The sequence below is a fragment of the Drosophila montana genome, unplaced genomic scaffold (genome assembly GCF_035044405.1).
Source record: "Drosophila montana isolate Dmon_TW-CO22-7 unplaced genomic scaffold, ASM3504440v1 contig_1067_1, whole genome shotgun sequence".
NCBI lineage: Eukaryota > Metazoa > Arthropoda > Insecta > Diptera > Drosophilidae > Drosophila > Drosophila montana.
Window position 1 is genome coordinate 5507 of NW_026996058.1, and position 18591 is coordinate 24097.

Here is an 18591-nt window from a genome sequence, read left to right on the forward strand (position 1 = left end):
ACCGATAGCTTGTAGAAAACTACGCTGCACACTAGCCACTGGTATTTTCACATAACAGTCCGCCGCTTGCATTTGCTTTTATTTTTGGGAACAGCTCGATTTCACACTATTGGACCTTAATCTTATTATTATATAGTCAGTACACTTAATCTCTCCGAGTGCAAGAGGAGTGACATGTCAAGGAAAGTGGAGAAACCCACGCCAAATCCGACGAGCGTAGCTTAGAGCTAGAAGTGCACGCCCTCCGAATCTCTTCACATCTCCTAAAGAACATCTACCGCATAAAGCTAGTTTCCTCTTGAATAGGGCATAAGATTGCCTTTATACCCTTCTGCATGCTACGAAATACTATTAGTGGTACAGAAGTACAATTAACACAAAATGGTACAAATGCTCAGCTAAAAAATAAGCAACGAAGGCGAAGAAAACAACAAAGTAGAAATAAACACGAAGCACCTTAACATCGAAGATATACTAGAATTTAATAAAAAATATGTAAGAAATTTAAGGACATATTTTACCACAAACACCAACAACTAATGCCCCAGCTGCATTCCAAAGGAATATGGCTGGGGTAATATGAACGATATAGTAATTTTTTTCACATCATTGCAGGAAACTACGACAGGCTAAGTTAAAGTTACAAAAAGATAAATCAGAATTTTCAAAAAAAAGAAACGTAAACGGAATTATAATGAAAAAAATAAATAAAAGCCTTTTTTAGAATTATACAAAATTATAAAAAATTATTATACAAAATAGACTTTGCAAGCTTAGCGAAACCACTGACGAAGCAACTAAAACAACGCAACACAGAAGAAATAGACGAAAAATTAAAAAAAAATGTAAACACTGTAAAACTATGCCATGTAACGACCCAAATTTCGAGGCAATTATGAAATAGACCTATGTATCTATAATTATAGACCAGTGTCACACGCGAGTAGAACCCTTGTGACGTGTGAGACTAAGTACTCTTTAATAGAAAATAAATTCTGCGATTGTATGGGCTATAAAATATATAAGGCCCTGTCTGTACGTAGTAGATTTATAATACTAACGGACCACCTACTATCGACATGGTTAATGAGCATCAAAGAACCTACTTTGAAGTTAGTAAGATGGAGATTACGGTTAGCCAAATTTGAAAATAATATAATATACATATAGAATTCAAATTGACATTAAAGTAAACGAAAAACATTCCATCGAAGGGACCTGCGGAGACACAACCCATTTTGGACTAGAAAATCAGAACGACGAAATCACGATAGCGTAAAAATCACTAAACGGGTAAGTCATATTCAAGACAGGAGTCATGCGACACACTAAAATATGATAGAGCGCTTGAGTGGCATATGTTCTAACATGCGCCAAATTTTAGGAGGCCACCACCAATTGCAATGTGCAACTCTTTGCATTGGGCATAGAAAAATAACAAATCAATATAAAAATATAGGTTTCGTAATAAATCTGTAATATGCTTTTCATATATTTCTTTATTGCATAACTGTTTATGAGGAATTAAGATGGTAACTATGTAGGTATTGTCGATTGAGATGGCTTTTAACTTTGATCATTTCCATCTAAGCCTCGCTGGGCTTTTCTGGTGCTTCGTTCTGAATTATCATCTATAAACTCTTCTTTGTACCGCGTCCATTTAATTAGGGTTTCCGGTGATCTATAGAGAAATATAAGTTTACCATACAAATCTTCTTCCAAACGATACTCCTTGGTCTCCCGAACCAAGTAGATGTCGTTGCACAGCTTCAATATTCGGTCTACGTATGGTAAGTCCTCAAACATTATTCGACGATGGTTATTGGCTATCAATGACCTGATGAGGCGAGACACAACGTAAACACATGTTGTGTAGAGTCCAATTATCCTAAATAAAAAACAACCATTAACAAAAAGAAGTTGTAGTTGTGTAGTTGTGGAAGATCATTGCGATTTTTCCGTAAAAATATATTAGGACTGTACATATCTATAAATTTAGAGAATCAATTTTTTTAAATAAACATACCCAGTTTTTTCTAGGAAACTCATAGTTGAAGGAAATGATTTATCATTGAATATATAAAAAACTATACCATCATCACAGTCACTTAAAGGTAAGTTAAAAAGAATGTTTTTATAGAACTTGTCATCACAGTAGTCATGCATTTCCCACCAAACTTTCCCTTCATCCTGCTTTTTTTGTAATATTATAGGCCGATTATATTTACCTGCAATAAGGATATAATTTTATTTTATTTAATTAAAACCATAATATTTTCTTTTGTATCTGTTACCGAACTTACTTTTTGGATACATTGGGGCACCTAATCTAATCGGAAACGAGAAAGTCAGAATATCTTTGGCTTGCCGAAGATTAACTACCCTTCAGAACATTTGTCATACTGTTTTGCAAATATGTAAGAATAGTGACTCTCGCAAATTAGTTTCTAAGTTTGATGAAAATATCGAGGAAAACAGAATATTTTGCCATTTAAGAACCTACGTTTCGACTGATAGCAATTCAATAGATCACCCACATAACAGTAATACAACAATATTAGGACGGCATTATGGGCACCGATCACTTGAAAATAACTGTAACTCCTCATTTTTACATAAATTACAATACACACGCCGCCTTCGAGTGACATTACATACATAAGACGGGTCCATCAATTTGCTTCAGCGTTCTTGGATCATACCAATTTTAAACATAGTAACTAATCAGATTTTAAATTATATCGGAAACCAACATTTTCAGCAAATAAGAAGAGCAATTTAGGCTCAAATCGAAGAGCAAACTATAACAGTCAACCCCTTAACTGCAGTAGGTAGCAAATATTTTCTTTTATTATTATTATTTTTTTTTATTATAAATGTTTAGCATATATTTCTTTCCTCCATTGTTGTTGTTGGCCCTTTTTTCGGGCACGGAGGAGCTGGTGCTGGCTGCCGCCCCCAACCTGATGAGTCACTGATGCAGGCAAGTTTCCTTCTTGGGCTGAGATTACCTGCTCGGCCTCAGGTTCGTCAGTCTCCATGCCTTCGTCGTAATCTGGGGGTGCCAAGAGCGAATATCTATTGGAAGCATGTTTGCGAACTGGACTGGTGTCTGTCTTGTTCTGTTTTCGCCGCACGGCAGGTGGGGTCCTGCTGTCTAAGACTTGCGCTTTTTTCGCCGGTTTTATGATATCAATAATATTTATTAAGTCACTTTTTGGTGGAAAACAATTAAAAACCAAAACTCGAGTGCGCGCCCAAACGGCCAAAGCGGCTATTGCAACTCTGCACAAAGAGTGAAAAGCACCAATAATTTCACAAAAACGACAAAAAAAAAAAATTAAAACAAAACTAATTGCTGACAAAGCACTTTGTTTTAGGTGGATCGAAAAAATATCAAACAGAAAATAAGGTGGTCACAAATTGAGCAATTCGGCTGCGTTGCCGTGCTGACATACACCCAGCGGCAATGCCAATAGAACAACCATGCCAGTAAGTGCTGATAACATCAATGCACCCACAATCAATAACAAGGGGCCGTCGTCTTTAACTAATGAGGTAGGCCAACTAAATGCTGACGCCGCTACGCCGCCGAGCACCTCAATGCTTAACAGCCGCTTAGCAACAGCTGCTAATAAATTCTCCGCGCTGATGTCTGGAAAAAGTACTTCAGTTTCACCTTCCTACCCTTAAATGGAAACCGAAGACCCCGGCAGCAGCCCACATGCTGGTGCTAGTGCAAATAGAGACGTTGACGCCCTAGTGCGTATAATAGATATCATCAAACCCAATTCGCACGCCGCACTCGCGGCTCGAATGATTCAAGCACAGGCAAAAAAAACTAACGACAAGCGCAAAGTCTCAGACAGCAGGAGCCCACCTGCCGCGCGGCGAAAACTGAACAAAACTGACATCAGTCCAGGTGGCACTGATGCTTCCAATAGATATGCACTCTTGGCCCCACCCGATAACGTCGAAGACATGGATACTGACGAATCTGAGGCCGAGCAAGAAGAGAACTTGCATACCTCAGCAACTCCTCAGGTTGGGGGCGGCAGCCAGCCCAAAGCTGTCGCCAATGGCAGCACCAGCTCCTCCGTGCCCGAAAAAAGAGCCAACCACAATGCCCCCACTGGAGAAAATAAGCCACCCCCCATTGTCCTAAATCACATCGACGATATCAACGACGTGTGGCTCATACTATCCGAAGTAGTGGATAGCTTGACCATCAAATCCAACCTATGTAGGACTATGCGACTCCTAGCCAATAATGTGCCCACATACAGGACCATCATACAAATACTGGAAGAACCTAAAATTGAGCTCTACTCATACCAGCTGCAGGAGGAGAGACCCTACCGCATAGTAGTCAAAGGCCTCCACCACTCCACACTCAACCGAGAGCTCATCGACGACCTGTGGAGCCAGGGCCATACCGTTCTCCACGTGCACAATCCGAGCAGCAAAGCTACCATAGGAACAATGAACAATAAATGCAGGCTCAATCATCGCTCTGCTGATTGCACACGGCCCGACTCAGTACCGGCAACATGCGTTCACTGCGGTGGTAACCACCCTGCCAACTATAAGGGCTGCGAGTGGTTCACTGAATATACAAAGCGTGCGGGGCCCCAAAGCCAGCCAAAATGAAAAATCTCCCACCGACTCAAGCTAACCGAAGCCGCAGCAATAAAGATCATGGGCCTACACCTGTTGTCTTCCCCCGTACAGCACCCACTGAACAAGTAGAAGGGCTTTCATACGCCGGTGCCACCAGAAGAGGACTAGCTGCATTCAGCAAAGAGAACAACGTCCCCAGCGCTAGCCAGCGAGAAGGACCAGAGCAAGCTAGGCTACATAGATTGCTGAGGGAACAGCAACAGGAGAGGCTGACTGCGCAACAGCAGACATCTGGAAACGGGGAAGGACTTTCCTCTGCCATCAAGGACATGAGCCGAGCTATCGAGAGGATGACAGAAATGCAACAGCAGGTTTTGGGTATGCAACAGCAAATCCTTACCCTTTTAACCGCGTTACTATCCAAATGAACACACCACTGAAGGTGCTAATCTGGAATGCCAATGGCATTTCAGGTAAAGTACTAGAGCTGGAGGCCCCAGTACAAAAACACGCCATCGGAATAGTTCTGCTGTCAGAAACTAGATCCAACGATCCTACTTTCCCTAAAATCTTTGGCTTCGAGGCATACCCTGTACACTGGACTCAAAATCGCTCAGCTAGCGGTGGTTGCGCTGTCCTCGTTCGGAGTATCTTGGTTCACTTTCCGCAATTGAGTATTACTAACCGTGTTTACCAATACTCGACTGTGAAAGTCTCCACTGATGCTGGTAACGTGGACTTTGGAGCAGTCTATTGCAGACCAAATGAGCAGACGTCGACTGACGCCTTCAACGTCATACTCAACTCGGCTGGAAGCAGATATCTGGTGGGGGGCGACTGGAATGCACATCACTGGCTGTGGGGCGCAAATAACAGCAATTCGCGCGGCCTACAACTAGCTAGCAGCCTAGCGTATCGTCAAGCGAAAGTACTGGCCACAGGTTCGCCTACAAGATACCCGTACGGCAGCAGAGGCACTCCGTCTTGTATTAACTTCGCTATCTACCACGGGATCCCTTACCAGTGCCGCTCAATCGCTGACGATTGAGATCTCCTCAGCGACCACCTGGCCCTGATAGTCATCCTGGAGAGCAGGGTCAGGGTGGTCAGCGCAGTACCGAGGCTGATCAACGCACGCACTGATCTCGGTGTCTTCCAGATGAGTGAAAGTATTCACCTCAACATCGAAATCAGCACTGGACGGGGTGTTGAGGACGCCATCGAGCTGCTCAACGCAAAGATTCGCGCAGCAGCAGCCGAAGCCACCTCCCCACCAGTTGCCAGGCGGCTGGACAATGCTGGCAACGGGCTGCCCGCAGACATAGCCAACCTGCTCAGGATCGAATGGCGGAGCAGACGCAGGTTCCAGACGACACAGCATCCGTGGGACAAGGCGGAGTGGTGAAGAGCGGAACGGCAACTCAAGGAGGCCCTTCGCAGACACAAAGACGCATCCTTCTCTAGAAGGTTGGAGAGCATGGACTATACCCATGACTCAGGATACTCGCTCTGGCGAGCAACTAAAAACCTGAAGCGCCAACCCTGGAGAACCGTTCCCCTTCTTCGCCACAATGGTAAATACTGCCTTACAGACGAAGAGCATGCTGATACTTTCGCCAGCCACCTGGAGAAACGGTTTACTCCCTTCAATCTGGCCTCCTCAGAAGAGGTTGATGAAACAACCCGAGCGTTGGAGACACCGCTACAGATGTCACCACCTATCTGCCCCATCCGCGTGGAGGAGGGGATCAACGTCGTCAAAGTCCTTCCCAAGGCTAAAGCACCGGGCCATGATGGAATATGCCTCACCACTCTGAAGGCCCTACCAATGCGCGCGCTCCTTTTTATAACGTTGATCTTCAACGCCATATTAAGGACGCAACACTTCCCTGCCCAGTGGAAGTTAGCGAGGGTCAATATGATTCATAAGTCGGGCAAGCCGGAATATGACCCTGAGTCATATCGGCCGATCAGTCTCCTGCCTTCCTTGTCGAAGGTCTGGGAAAGACTGATTGTCGCCCGACTTTCAATGCTTATGGATCACATGGCCATCTTTCCTGATCACCAATTTGGATTTAGGGGAGGACATGGCGCTGCTGAACAGGTTCACAGAGTGATTAACCATATTATTAAGGCTTACGACGACAAAGACTACCGCTATGGAGTCTTTGTAGACGTTAAGCAGGCCTTCGACTGAGTCTGGATTGATGGATTGTTCCATAAAATCAAGATGAGTCTTCCCGCCCCTTCTTTCTACTTCTGCGCTCTTATCTAATGGAGCGAAAGTTCGAAGTCAAAGTTAGAACAGCAATCTCTCCAGCTCGCAAAATGAAGGGGGGTGTCCCCCAAGGCAGCGTACTGGGCCCCTTTCTCTACAACTTGTACACGGCAGACATCCCCACTCCGGGTGAACTACACGAGTTTGCCACACCAGGCAAATACTTGATGGCTACATTTGCCGATGACGTGGCAATATTTTACTCAGCCCACTGCGAGTACGAAGCCACTGACGGTGCCCAGGAATACATTCACTTGCTTGAGAGCTGGACACGCAGGTGGAACATCAAGCTCAATGCCTCGAAGTGCCAGGCGGTCAATTACACACTGAGGCGTGGCAAGGCTCTAGCAGTCTGGATAGATGGTAGCCCCCTTCACCCTGGCAGAAGCGCCAAGTATCTTGGAATTGTACTGGATAAGAGGCTTAGTTTTCGGGCGCACATCGACGGCCTTCTTAAGCAGTGCCGCTATAAGATGGCCAAGGCCAACTGGCCACTAAACCCCAACAGCCAATTGCCACTTCGCTTCAAACGGGCAGTTTACAACGTTGTGGTGTCACCAACTTGGAGATACGGTATTCAGGTTTGGGCCTTGCATCTCGGACAAAGCGAAGACGGATTCAGACACTCCAAAACTTGGCCTTGCGCCGAATTACCGGTGCTGACTGGTATGTCAGAAATTCCACCTTGCACAGGGACCTCAAAATGGAGACCATAGACAGCCAACCGGTACAACGAACGCTCGCAGCGACACTGCAACCGGGTAGCAAGAGACCTCGCTGGGAGGTGTGTAGTCAGGATGCTCAAGAGAAGATCGTTCAAGGACCTCCTCCAACTACGACATAGGAGACGCCCTAGAGTCCCCCGACTACCTACGTGATGATGCAGCCTTATTCAAAAAAGCCGCCTGAGGACTGAGGACTCAACCAGGCTTGGCGTAATATCACCTAAGCCAACTGTGTTGTAATAAAAATTTATGCTATTTTTGATTCAATACAATAAAAAAAAAAAAAAATTATATTTACTAGGACGTAAATGTCTGTAATCGCCCTAGCACCAGCATGTGGGCTGCTGCAGGGGTCTTGGGCATCCATTAAAGGGTAAGAAGGTGAAACTGAAGTACCTCTTGCAGACATCAGCGCGGAGTATTTATTGGCAGCTGTTGAACATTTAGGTATTCGGAGTTGGCCTACCTAGTTAGTTCGAGACGGCCCCTTGTTACTTATTGTGGGTGCATTACTGTTGTCAGCACTCACTGGCATGGTGGCTGTATTGGCATTGCTGCTGGTTCGGTGAATGTCAGCACGGCAACGCAGACTACTTGCTCAATTTGGGACCATCTTATTTTTTGGATTGATTTTATTTTGATTCACATAAAATTCAGCAATTCGTTTAGTTTTTTTTTTAAATTTTTGGAATTGTACAAGCCGCGTTTTGGCTGTTTGGGCGCACACACGGATTTGGATTTTTAACTTTCATCCGCGAGCACGTCCGTTCACCCTCAACACCAAAAAGTTTAAAAAGGTGCCAAATATTAATAGATAAAACAACGAGCAAAACACTGGATTCTACAAAATGAACTGCAATTAAGGCAGCAATATGACATGGAGGGCAATTATGCCATAAAAAAAAAACAGACAAACAAGACGTTACTAGTGGGCAAACCAAGATTAGAACAGGAGTATTAAGAGTCGGTAGTCAACAACAATTTTATAATACAGAAACACAAGACCAAGAAGAAACTCTAAATTAAGCCGAACAAAAACTACAAAATATTGACGATTCAATAACCAACAATCGTTAATCGACCTGAAACTCGTAAAATTAGAAATTAAAATCGCACTATAACAGCCTGATTTAACAACATGTATAAAGAATTTATTGAAAAAGGAGAAGTTGAGTTTTTGGTATTCATGGATTTTGTTCGACGGATTATTGGGACTAGACTAGACACCAGACTCAGAGCACCAGAGCAGTAAAAAAACTTATCAAACAGCATACTATGCCCTAGAAGGCCTACTCAACCTACTTTGCATATAGAAAGTTATATAAACTATGTATGAAAAAATAACAAATATTGTAAGATTATGCTACTTCCCACAGTTAAAAGTCAAACTAGGACAACCCTTAAGAAAATGTAATACATGCGATACACTAAAATATGACAGACGGCCGCTAATATTTCAAAAAGGCGATAGACCACACAGATCTATACCTCATCAACTCCAAATATGTTGTAACAAGAATAGACAAATTCTCAAAGTTTTCTGCGGTTTGTATAATTACAAAAAAAGAACTAATAAACGGACTGGGATAAGTAGAAAAAGGAAAATTAAACGCAATATATCAAATAAAAATTAATCTCTATATATAAAACTGTTTGTCCAGACTGACTGACTGACTGACTGACTGACTTACTGACTGATTGGTGATCAACGCACAGCCCAAACCGTAAGAGCTAGGAAGCTGAAATTTTCTCTGTAGCTACCTTATGTGATGTAGGTGCACGTTAAGACGGGGTTTCGGGAAATTCCACTCGCAAGTGTGCAAAAATCGCGAAAAACGTTCGTATGTAACTTTTTTGTTTACCATCCGATCGGCCCCAAATTTATTTTCAAAGGTCTTTGTTCAAATTCATTTGAGGGGTGTTTCGCACTTTTCGGAAAACCCATTCCTCCTTGGTGGAAATGGAGGTCAAAGATTTGGTGGGTGACGTTTCGCGCTCAAATTCATTTCCAGTGATCTATATGAAAAATCATTTGAGACGTGTTTCTCACTTTTCGCAGAATTCAAACTTCTTCGGGGGGAATGCGATTTAAAGATTTTTTAGGCGGCGTTTTAAGTTGTGTCCGATTTGCTTCAAACTTATTTTCAAAGCTCTACATAAGAACTTAATAAATACGTATTTCAGCGATTTGGGAAATTCCACCCGCAACAGTGGTAAATTGGCGGAAAACGGTTGTATGAAAGTTTTCTGTTTACCATCCGATCGGCCCCAAACTTATTTTCAAAGATCTTTGTTCAAATTCATTTAAGGGGTGTTTCACACTTTTAGGAAAATCAATTCCTCCTTGGTGGAAATGGAGGTCAAAGATTTGGTGGGTGACGTTTCGCACTCAAATTAATTTCCAGAGATCTATAGGAAAAATCATTTGAGACGTGTTTCTCACTTTTCGCAGAATTCAAACTTCTTCGGGGGGAATGCGATTTAAAGATTTTTTGGGCGGCGTTTTAAGTTGTGTCCGATTTGCTTCAAACTTATTTTCAAAGCTCTACATAAGAACTTAATGAATTCGTATTTCGACGATTTGGAAAATTCCACCTGCAACAGTGGTAAATTGGCGGAAAATGGTTGTATGAAAGTTTGATGTTTACCATCCGATCGGCCCCAAACTCATTTTCAAAGATCTATATTCAAATTCATTTGAGGGGTGTTTCACACTTTTTGAAAAATCCATCCCTCCTTGGTGCAAATGGGGGTCGAAGATTGACGGATGACGTTTTGTGTTCAAATTTATTTCCAAAGATCTATAAGAAAAATCATTAGAGACGTGTTTCACATTTCTCGCAAAATCTAAACTCCTTCGGTGGAAAGTGCATTTTTAAGGTTTTTTTTTGGTGAATTTTAAAAGTTTTCCGATTTGCATAAAAGTTTTTTGATTCCCGTCCGATCAGTTTCAATATCATATTCAAAGCTTTTTTGATTTTATAACATACATGCCACGGGCAAGGCCGGGTTATACCCGCTAGTATCAAAATAAATAAAGAAAAATATCAAGAAAAACGACTGACATAAAGATGAAACGAAAAAATTTGAATATATGCAACAACGAAACAGAATGTATGAATATGGAAGAAAAAATAGGGAATGGAAATTAACAGATATTTAGGTAAAGCTAATGACGAAAACGCATTACAAATAATACAACAAATTATCAAGATATATTATAATTTGCAAATAGCATTAAATCACATCAACGGGGTAGTGGTAAGCGTTTTACTTTCGATTCAGATTCATATTGAGATTAGAAAAATGAGACAAACTAAAAACTAACTGGCAAATTGCTCTAATGAAGAGTTCCCCACTAGGGCATACCTTGAACCCTCTTCTACCAACACCAAATGCAGCTCGCGCTGTGAGCTTGTTTGCTTTAGCAATAATAAAAATAAATTGCTTACATCATAAATTTTAAATTAAAAAAATAGGGACCTCAATGAGCTCGAACACGAAGCAGGCCGCACTACTCCTCGTCTCCTCTACTCGTCAACCAACAATTCATTTTACATGAAAAAAAAGTGTTGGGCTGCGTTAGCTAAAAATTAAAGATATATATATTGTAAAGAAGCTACTGGCCGGGGTACGACTCTCAGTCTTACCAGGTCCAGCGAATTACAAGACATTTATAATTTCGCTGGGAAAGAGGGTTTAAGGAGGGAGGGGAAGTGGGTATTTTGACCAAACCAAGCCTAGCTCTATTTCTACACGCCTACACTATCGGGCCGTGGCCTCGCACCAGCTATTCCTTCTGGCCGTGGCCTCGCACCAACTACACTATCGGGCCGTGGCCTCGCACTAGCTACTTCTTCGGGCCGTGGCCTCGCACCAACTGCACTATCGGGCCGTGGCCTCGTACCAACTACACTAGCGGGCCGTGGCCTCGTACCAACTACACTATCGGGCCGTGGCCTCGCACCAACTACACTATCGCCACGCTAACCAGTAATACCCACTCCTGGGCTACAGTCCCGTACCACATGCTCCTACTCTAGGTTAGGTAGAACATCGGCTGATTCCGATGTTAGAACGAGACGGGTTACCGGAGAATAAAGTTCTAGCATGTTCTCTTTCGATAATCACGGCATATGCACTTTTATTCATTTATTGTTTATTACTATCTTATTGTATCTCGTGAACTAAGGCCCTGCAGCACTGTTTTGGAGCCCTAGCGCTCCGCTATGCACTCTATGATTTTTCTCGTCGCGACGCACGTCTACTCACCCTTAATGTTTTTTCCAAAGTGCCGGCACGCTCGCCGGCGAGCCATGCGCTTGCCTCGGCTGCTCAACTTTGCTCAACTCACCCGTCTCGAGCGGTAGGAACTCATCCTCGTCCACCTCGCCGGTCGCGGTTGGGGTTGTAGTTCCCGATGACCGTGGCGAGTGGAATGCAAGAGGCGGGGACGGGGGCTCTTCCGTATACGGTGGTGAATTTCGCGCGAATGGCGCCTCCACGAACATGGTCGTGACCTCGACGGCCATCAGCATGACCATCCCGTCCAGTCTCTCCATGATGTTGGTCCGCCGGGAGTACAAGGTATGACGGAACTGGTGAGGCGGCTCCTCTTGCCGCCCTCCACCGTAGTATCACCAGGCGCACAATATTGGCGGATATGAATAAGACGACCCTATAGGGGCCGTCAAACTTGGGTGCTAGCTTCGCGGCGAAGCCTTCAGCGGCGTTGGATAGTTGGTGCTGCCGTAATAGGACCATCGAGTCCAACGAAGGCCGCCACTCTCGTCTCCGCAAGTTCTAATGCCTGCCTTGGTCCTTTGATGCGCGCTGGAAATTGCTGTGGACGATATAAAAGATCTCTTTTAACCTATCCGCCTTGGCCCTAGGGTCGAACGCACTAGTTGCGGACCTCGGAGTTACCTGATCGTACAGAGCTGCGGGCAACCGTGGTTCCCTACCCTGCATCAGAAAAGCGGGACTAAATCCTGTTGAGTCCGCCACGCTTGTGTTGACCGCTAGCGAAGTCTCGGGCAATAGTTCGTCCCATGAACTCTGATGGCCCTCGATACATTGCGCTATCATGGTCTTTACAGTCCGGTTGGTCCTCTCAGTGGGATTCTCTTGGGGACAGTACGGGGCGGTATACTGGACCTCTACACCCAGGGACCCCAAAAAAGACTTGAAGCTCCGGCTCGTAAACTGTACCCCATTGTCGCACACGAACTTCCTGGGTACCCCGAACCTACTTAGAATCCTCTCTCGGAATGCGGTCTGCAGGTGTGCCGCGGTCGCTCTCCTGAGAGGGACCAGTTCCACTGGTTCCACAGAGTACCGTCTCGTCAGCATGAGCCCAGCCGGTTTGAGTTGCTCGCTCTTGAACTTCTGGCAGTCTTCGCAGCATCTCACGTACTTAGCGGCGTAGCGGAACATACCCAGCCAGTAGTACCGCTGGTTTAGCCTCGACACAGTTTTCCTCACGCCTTGATGACCGGCCGTGGGAGCATCATGGCATTCCCTCAGTACCCTCTGGCGTTGACTACTGGCCACGCATAGTTTCCAGGGGATGTAGTCCTCGTCGTCCGTCCGGTAGCCCAAATGCCTATATAACTGTCCGTTTTCTTCTGTGTGATCCGGGAACTTGGCTGGCTCTTCGGCGATACTAGCACGCATACTCGCGACCCATTTGCAGGGGGCCTCGGCCACGACGTTGAGCTTCCCTCGACGATAGAACGGACATGGACGTCAAATTGGAACTGTTGCAGTTTCAATGCCCATAGAGCGATTATTCCGGACGGGCTCTCGATCGAGTTAAGCCACTTGAGTGCTAGATGGTCTGTTATCACGTCGAACCGGTACCCTTCTAGGGTACCAGCTTCCGGATCGACCACACAATTGTCAGGCACTCTTTCTCGGTGGCGGAATAGTTCACCTCGGCCTTCAGCAACTTCCGGCTCGCGTACGCTATCACCCGCTCCTGTCCCTCAATCGTCTGCGTCAGCACTGCGCCGAGGCCATACTCACTCGCGTCAGTCTGCAAGACGAATTTGGCGGAAAAGTCCGGACAAGCCAACACAGGGGCAGTCGTCAAGCTATCTTTCAATTGACGCAATGCCTCCTCCTGTTTTTGCTCCCATGCCCATTTCCGCTCCTTCCTTAAGAGCGCTGTGAGCGGCTGTACTTGAGTGGCGAAGTTAGGAACGAAACGCCTGTACCATGACGCCATCCCGAGACACTGCCGCAGTTCTTTACAAATTGTCGGGGCCCTCAGGTTACGTATCGCCTCCACTTTCTCTGGATCGGTACGTATTCCTTCCCCGCAAATAACATGTCCTAGGTAGACCAACCTCTCCCTGAAGAAGCTGCCGCAAATTCTCTACATGCTGTTCTTTCGTTGCTCCTATTACCACGATGTCGTCTAGGTAGGCGAACGCATGAGGCTTCATCTCCGGCCGTATTACCGTATCCAAGGCTCGCTGAAATATCGCACACGCCGAATGTAAGCCAAATGGCATCACCCGCCATTGCAAATACCTCTTCCAGGGACCGTGAACGCCGTACACTCTCGAATGTCGGCTGCCATTGGTATCTGCCACTACCCGTGCTTTAAATCCAAAGTGGAAATGAATCGGGCGTGACGCAACCGTTCCAGGATGTGATTAATACGAGGCACAGGATAAGCATCCGGAATGGAATGTGCATTGAGTTGTCGGTAGTCGATGCACTTGCGCCACTCGCCAGTCTTCTTTTTGACTAAGACGATTGGGGCGCTGTGCGGACTACGCGACGGCTCGATGGCATTTGCCTGGATCAGCTTATCCACTTGCTCATCAATGCTGTGTCCGTGTGGATTCTGGCCATTGCTCCTACTCCGTCCTTTCCCTGGCACGTTTCCGCCGTGCCGCTTCCGTAACCAGCGTAGATCTGCCCTTGCAGCTTTAAGCGCCGCCATTTGGGCTCTTCAGGCTCTCGATCTGAGCCGGACCTCACTTCCTTTTTCCTTACCTTTTCCGTCGGTTGCCGAGCGGGTGCTCCCCTTTCATGACCTGGGAGGCCTTCCTTCGGTTCTCTCTGTAGCCGAGCAGGTGCTCCCCTTTCATGACCTTCGGCTCCTCGCTCGTTCCTGGCCCCACGACCGGTGCCGTCACTGCCTCTAGGACTAGTTCCGCCTGCCCGCAGCGTATTGTAGTGCATTGCTCCCAAGAAGTCCATTCCCAGGATAACGTGGTCTAACATCGAGGGCATGATGAGCATCGACATGCTGATCACCTTCCTGCTAGGCCGACGTCCAACAACAATGCCTTCCCTACTTCGAGCGTGGACCCATCTGTCAGCCGAATGCGCGCCTGTATGTCCTCCACTCTCCCCCGAATCGCCCAATTGCGTACGCAATTTCACCCATGAAGCTGCGAGTGGCCCCTGTATCAATGGTAGCAGGCATCGTTCGTCCGCCAATCTCTACCGTATTGACGATCCGGCCACCGTCCACCTTCAGTGGATGTCCTAGTTCTGCGTTCCGCATGTAGATGTCCCCCCGGGGACTTTGCCACCCTCGCCCGTTCTGCACTATTTGAACTCAAGACCCCCTGGTTGCCGGATTGGCTTCCTGAGTATTCCGCCATCTGCCTCACGACGGTCTCGTATTCCACAGCCAGCTGAGTTAGCTGGGATAGGGTAGAGAAGTCCTGCCGCCACACATAAAGCCTGTATTCCGGAGCGGCGTTTTCGTGCACCGGTGCAGCTCTTGCGCCGGCTCGTATCTGGCGTGATGCATGAGAGCCCTCAGCTCTATCAAGTACTCCTTGAACTCTTCGCCTACGCGCTGCCTACGGGACCGGATTTCGTTCTCAGTCGGGCTCCGACTTTTGACGCGGCCGCCCGCCAAAGTCGGGTGGGACGCCCCAGGATGGCGGCTCAAGAGTTTTAGCGTACTGAGATTCCAACTCAGCAAGCCGAGCCCAAATCTCAGTTGAATGACCGCCATCCTGCACGTAAGTGGACAGCCGCTTACGCAGCTCATCCACGCGCCCTTCCTTGTCCAGCGCGAACTCATGGGCGATCGCCACTACCATAGTTGTATACTTCACCCATATATGTTATTATTATTCTCTCGTCCACCGCTAGGGTACCTTCACTCTAGAGTATGCCCGACTAAAAACACCCTGTATAAAATTTTTTTTTGTGAAAATACCTACTTGGGCACTCTTGCGGGGCTTTAATCCGCCGACGTGCCACGCCCCCTAAACGCCTCTATGTCCCTGCTCGGGCGCCACTTGTAGAGAGGCTACTGGCCGGGGTATGACTCTCAGTCTTACCAGGTCCAGCGAATTACAAAACATTTATAATTTCGCTGGGAAAGAGGGTTTAAGGAGGGAGGGGAAGTGGGTATTTTGACCAAACCAAGCCTAGCTCTATTGCTACACGCCTACACTGTCGGGCCGTGGCCTCGCACCAGCTATTCCTTCTGGCCGTGGCCTCGCACCAACTACACTATCGGGCCGTGGCCTCGCACTAGCTACTTCTTCGGGCCGTGGCCTCGCACCAACTGCACTATCGGGCCGTGGCCTCGTACCAACTACACTAGCGGGCCGTGGCCTCGTACCAACTACACTATCGGTCCGTGGCCTCGCACCAACTACACTATCGCCACGCTAACCAGTAATACCCACTCCTGGGCTACAGTCCCGTACCACATGCTCCTACTCTAGGTTAGGTTGAACATCGGCTGATTCCGATGTTAGAACGAGACGGGTTACCGGAGAATAAAGTTCTAGCAAGTTCTCTTTCGATAATCACGGCATATGCACTTTTATTCATTTATTGTTTATTACTATCTTATTGTATCTCGTGAACTAAGGCCCTGCCGCACTGTTTTGGAGCCCTAGCGCTCCGCTATGCACTCTATGATTTTTCTCGTCGAGACGCACGTCTACTCACCCTTAATGTTTTTTCCAAAGTGCCGGCACGCTCGCCGGCGAGCCATGCGCTTGCCTCGGCTGCTCAACTTTGCCGCGAGCTTTCGCAACTTCGCCTCGGAGCTTTCGCTCTTCGCCGCCGAATTGAAGTTGCGCTCTCGAAGACGGTGTTGAGCAACCGATCGACAACGCACGGTTGTAGCGGCGGCTGGCGGTTCAATTCAAACTCACTCTTGTTCAGTTACTTTACTTTTTTACTGCTAATACTGAATCGCTTATAGTATTGATGGCTCCTTGCCTCTTACTTCGCTAAGATCTTAAACTAATACAATTAATACTTATAAACTAAAGAAAAATTAATGAATTGTCCCGACAGCGGCTCCTTGCCGTGATTTGGCCAAAGGGACGACGGCTCCTTGCCGTGAAAAATTGTGGGGTGGATGATCTCCATAGCCGCCTCACACCACCCCCCCCTCACTTCGAGAAAGTGACGGTAACGTCGCCTCTCGCGTTCAGAGTAACGCTGTAGTCGTCCACCCGTCGGACACGTGGAAACGGGTGCGTCGGCATCGGAACCGGCGGATTCGCGCCTCTCTCGCCATTAGCTCCACTATGCCCGAAGACAATGGTGTTCCGCGGGGAAACACCTTCCAGCCCAAGGGGGTGGAAACGGGCACGGGTTTCTTTGCGGGGCTCCCCGGCGTGACCTTAAGGTCGGCACTGCGGGCGACCGTCTCTCCATTGGTGTCAGGCTCCTCTTCGAGTACTGAATCCAGGCTGGTATCCCATCCGTCGATACCGTCAAAGAGGTCCACAATGTCCTCCCACAATTCGCTCTCTGTGGGAGTCTTCGGAACCGTTGGGGATGGATCCTCGGTCGTACTACAGGTCTTGGGTGTCGATGGATGGCGTTGCCATCGTGTTCTCGCAGCTATTTCTACTTTCAAACTATGACTTTTTGCAAATTTATCACGCTCGCTGCGCCTTCACGAATCCAAAAAGCTTGCTTTGTTGCTGAATTATTTGCAAAAGAGCCATCAGCTGAGAATATGCGGTTCCAGTGCTTGTGTGTGACAGCAATTATCAAAGTCTTTTGCATCGTTTAAACCCGCTGCTACTAGCTCCCACGATGCACAAGATTTTTCACTGCCTCCACAGCATCCTCATCCCAAAATATTGGGAACTTTTCTTTTGCCACAAAAAATTGCATCGGACAAATCTTCGTCGACCGCTATAGCTTTCTGACTGAGCCCTGATCTCATAGCTTTGATCACTTATCTGCTCTTCAGTTGTGTGGTTCACATGCACATTCGGCTCCACATAGACTGATCGTCTGAACACTGAACACTCCCTTGTATCCAACTGTTCCTAAATAATACGAATCGGCATTTCGTCCGCTCAAGTAAAGTCTAAGAAGTAAATTTAACACTTTAACAACGAAACTAGTGTTGCGTCTGCCAGAGTTCCAATTTTTTTGCGAATGATTGCAACTGCTTGGTAATGTCGAGCTCTACCGTCATACGGCCTTAAAATTTGTTATGCTGCGGTTGCAAGAATCGTATTTCCTTGTTGCCGTCAAATTGTGATACTGAATTCCGAATATCTTTAGGTTCATTACAAATGACCTTACCTATTTTGGTACTGCCCCATTTATGGCGGCCTGTTTTAACTAAATGATCTGTTCGTTATTCATACTCACTGCTGGCTGTTTTTGGCTTGTCGCAAATATTTCTCTATGACTAGGAAGCAATTCTTCGTCACTAGCATTATTTGTGTTTATTTTATTTCGTACATTTTTTTTTAGCAAAGTCAAATAAAAAAATTGTTTTAAATTCAGTAACAATAATAGATTTAGGTTTATGAAATATCTTTTTTTAATTATGACTTGTGTTTAATTTTTCTGTACTTATTAATTTTTTATTTAGAACATTACATGAAAATTTTGTGTTGCTAAGGTTTCTTAGAATCAGTTGAGGAGTGCTAAGTTATCAGATTTCACGGTTTATTTACTGCAGAGGTCGTTGGAGTCGCGCTGAATTATTTAATTTTT

At 46.1% G+C, this 18591-nt stretch overlaps 1 long non-coding RNA gene across 1 annotated transcript; it reads right to left on the bottom strand.

Annotated features, from left to right (window-relative positions):
* Window positions 1-1471: 1471 nt before the first annotated feature.
* On the bottom strand, window positions 1472-18259 carry LOC135440718 (uncharacterized). The gene is made up of 3 exons (XR_010438353.1): window positions 18241-18259; window positions 2027-2228; window positions 1472-1888 (listed from the first exon to the last, which is right to left on the bottom strand). It is a non-coding gene; the product is annotated as an uncharacterized LOC135440718 (long non-coding RNA).
* Window positions 18260-18591: the final 332 nt, after the last annotated feature.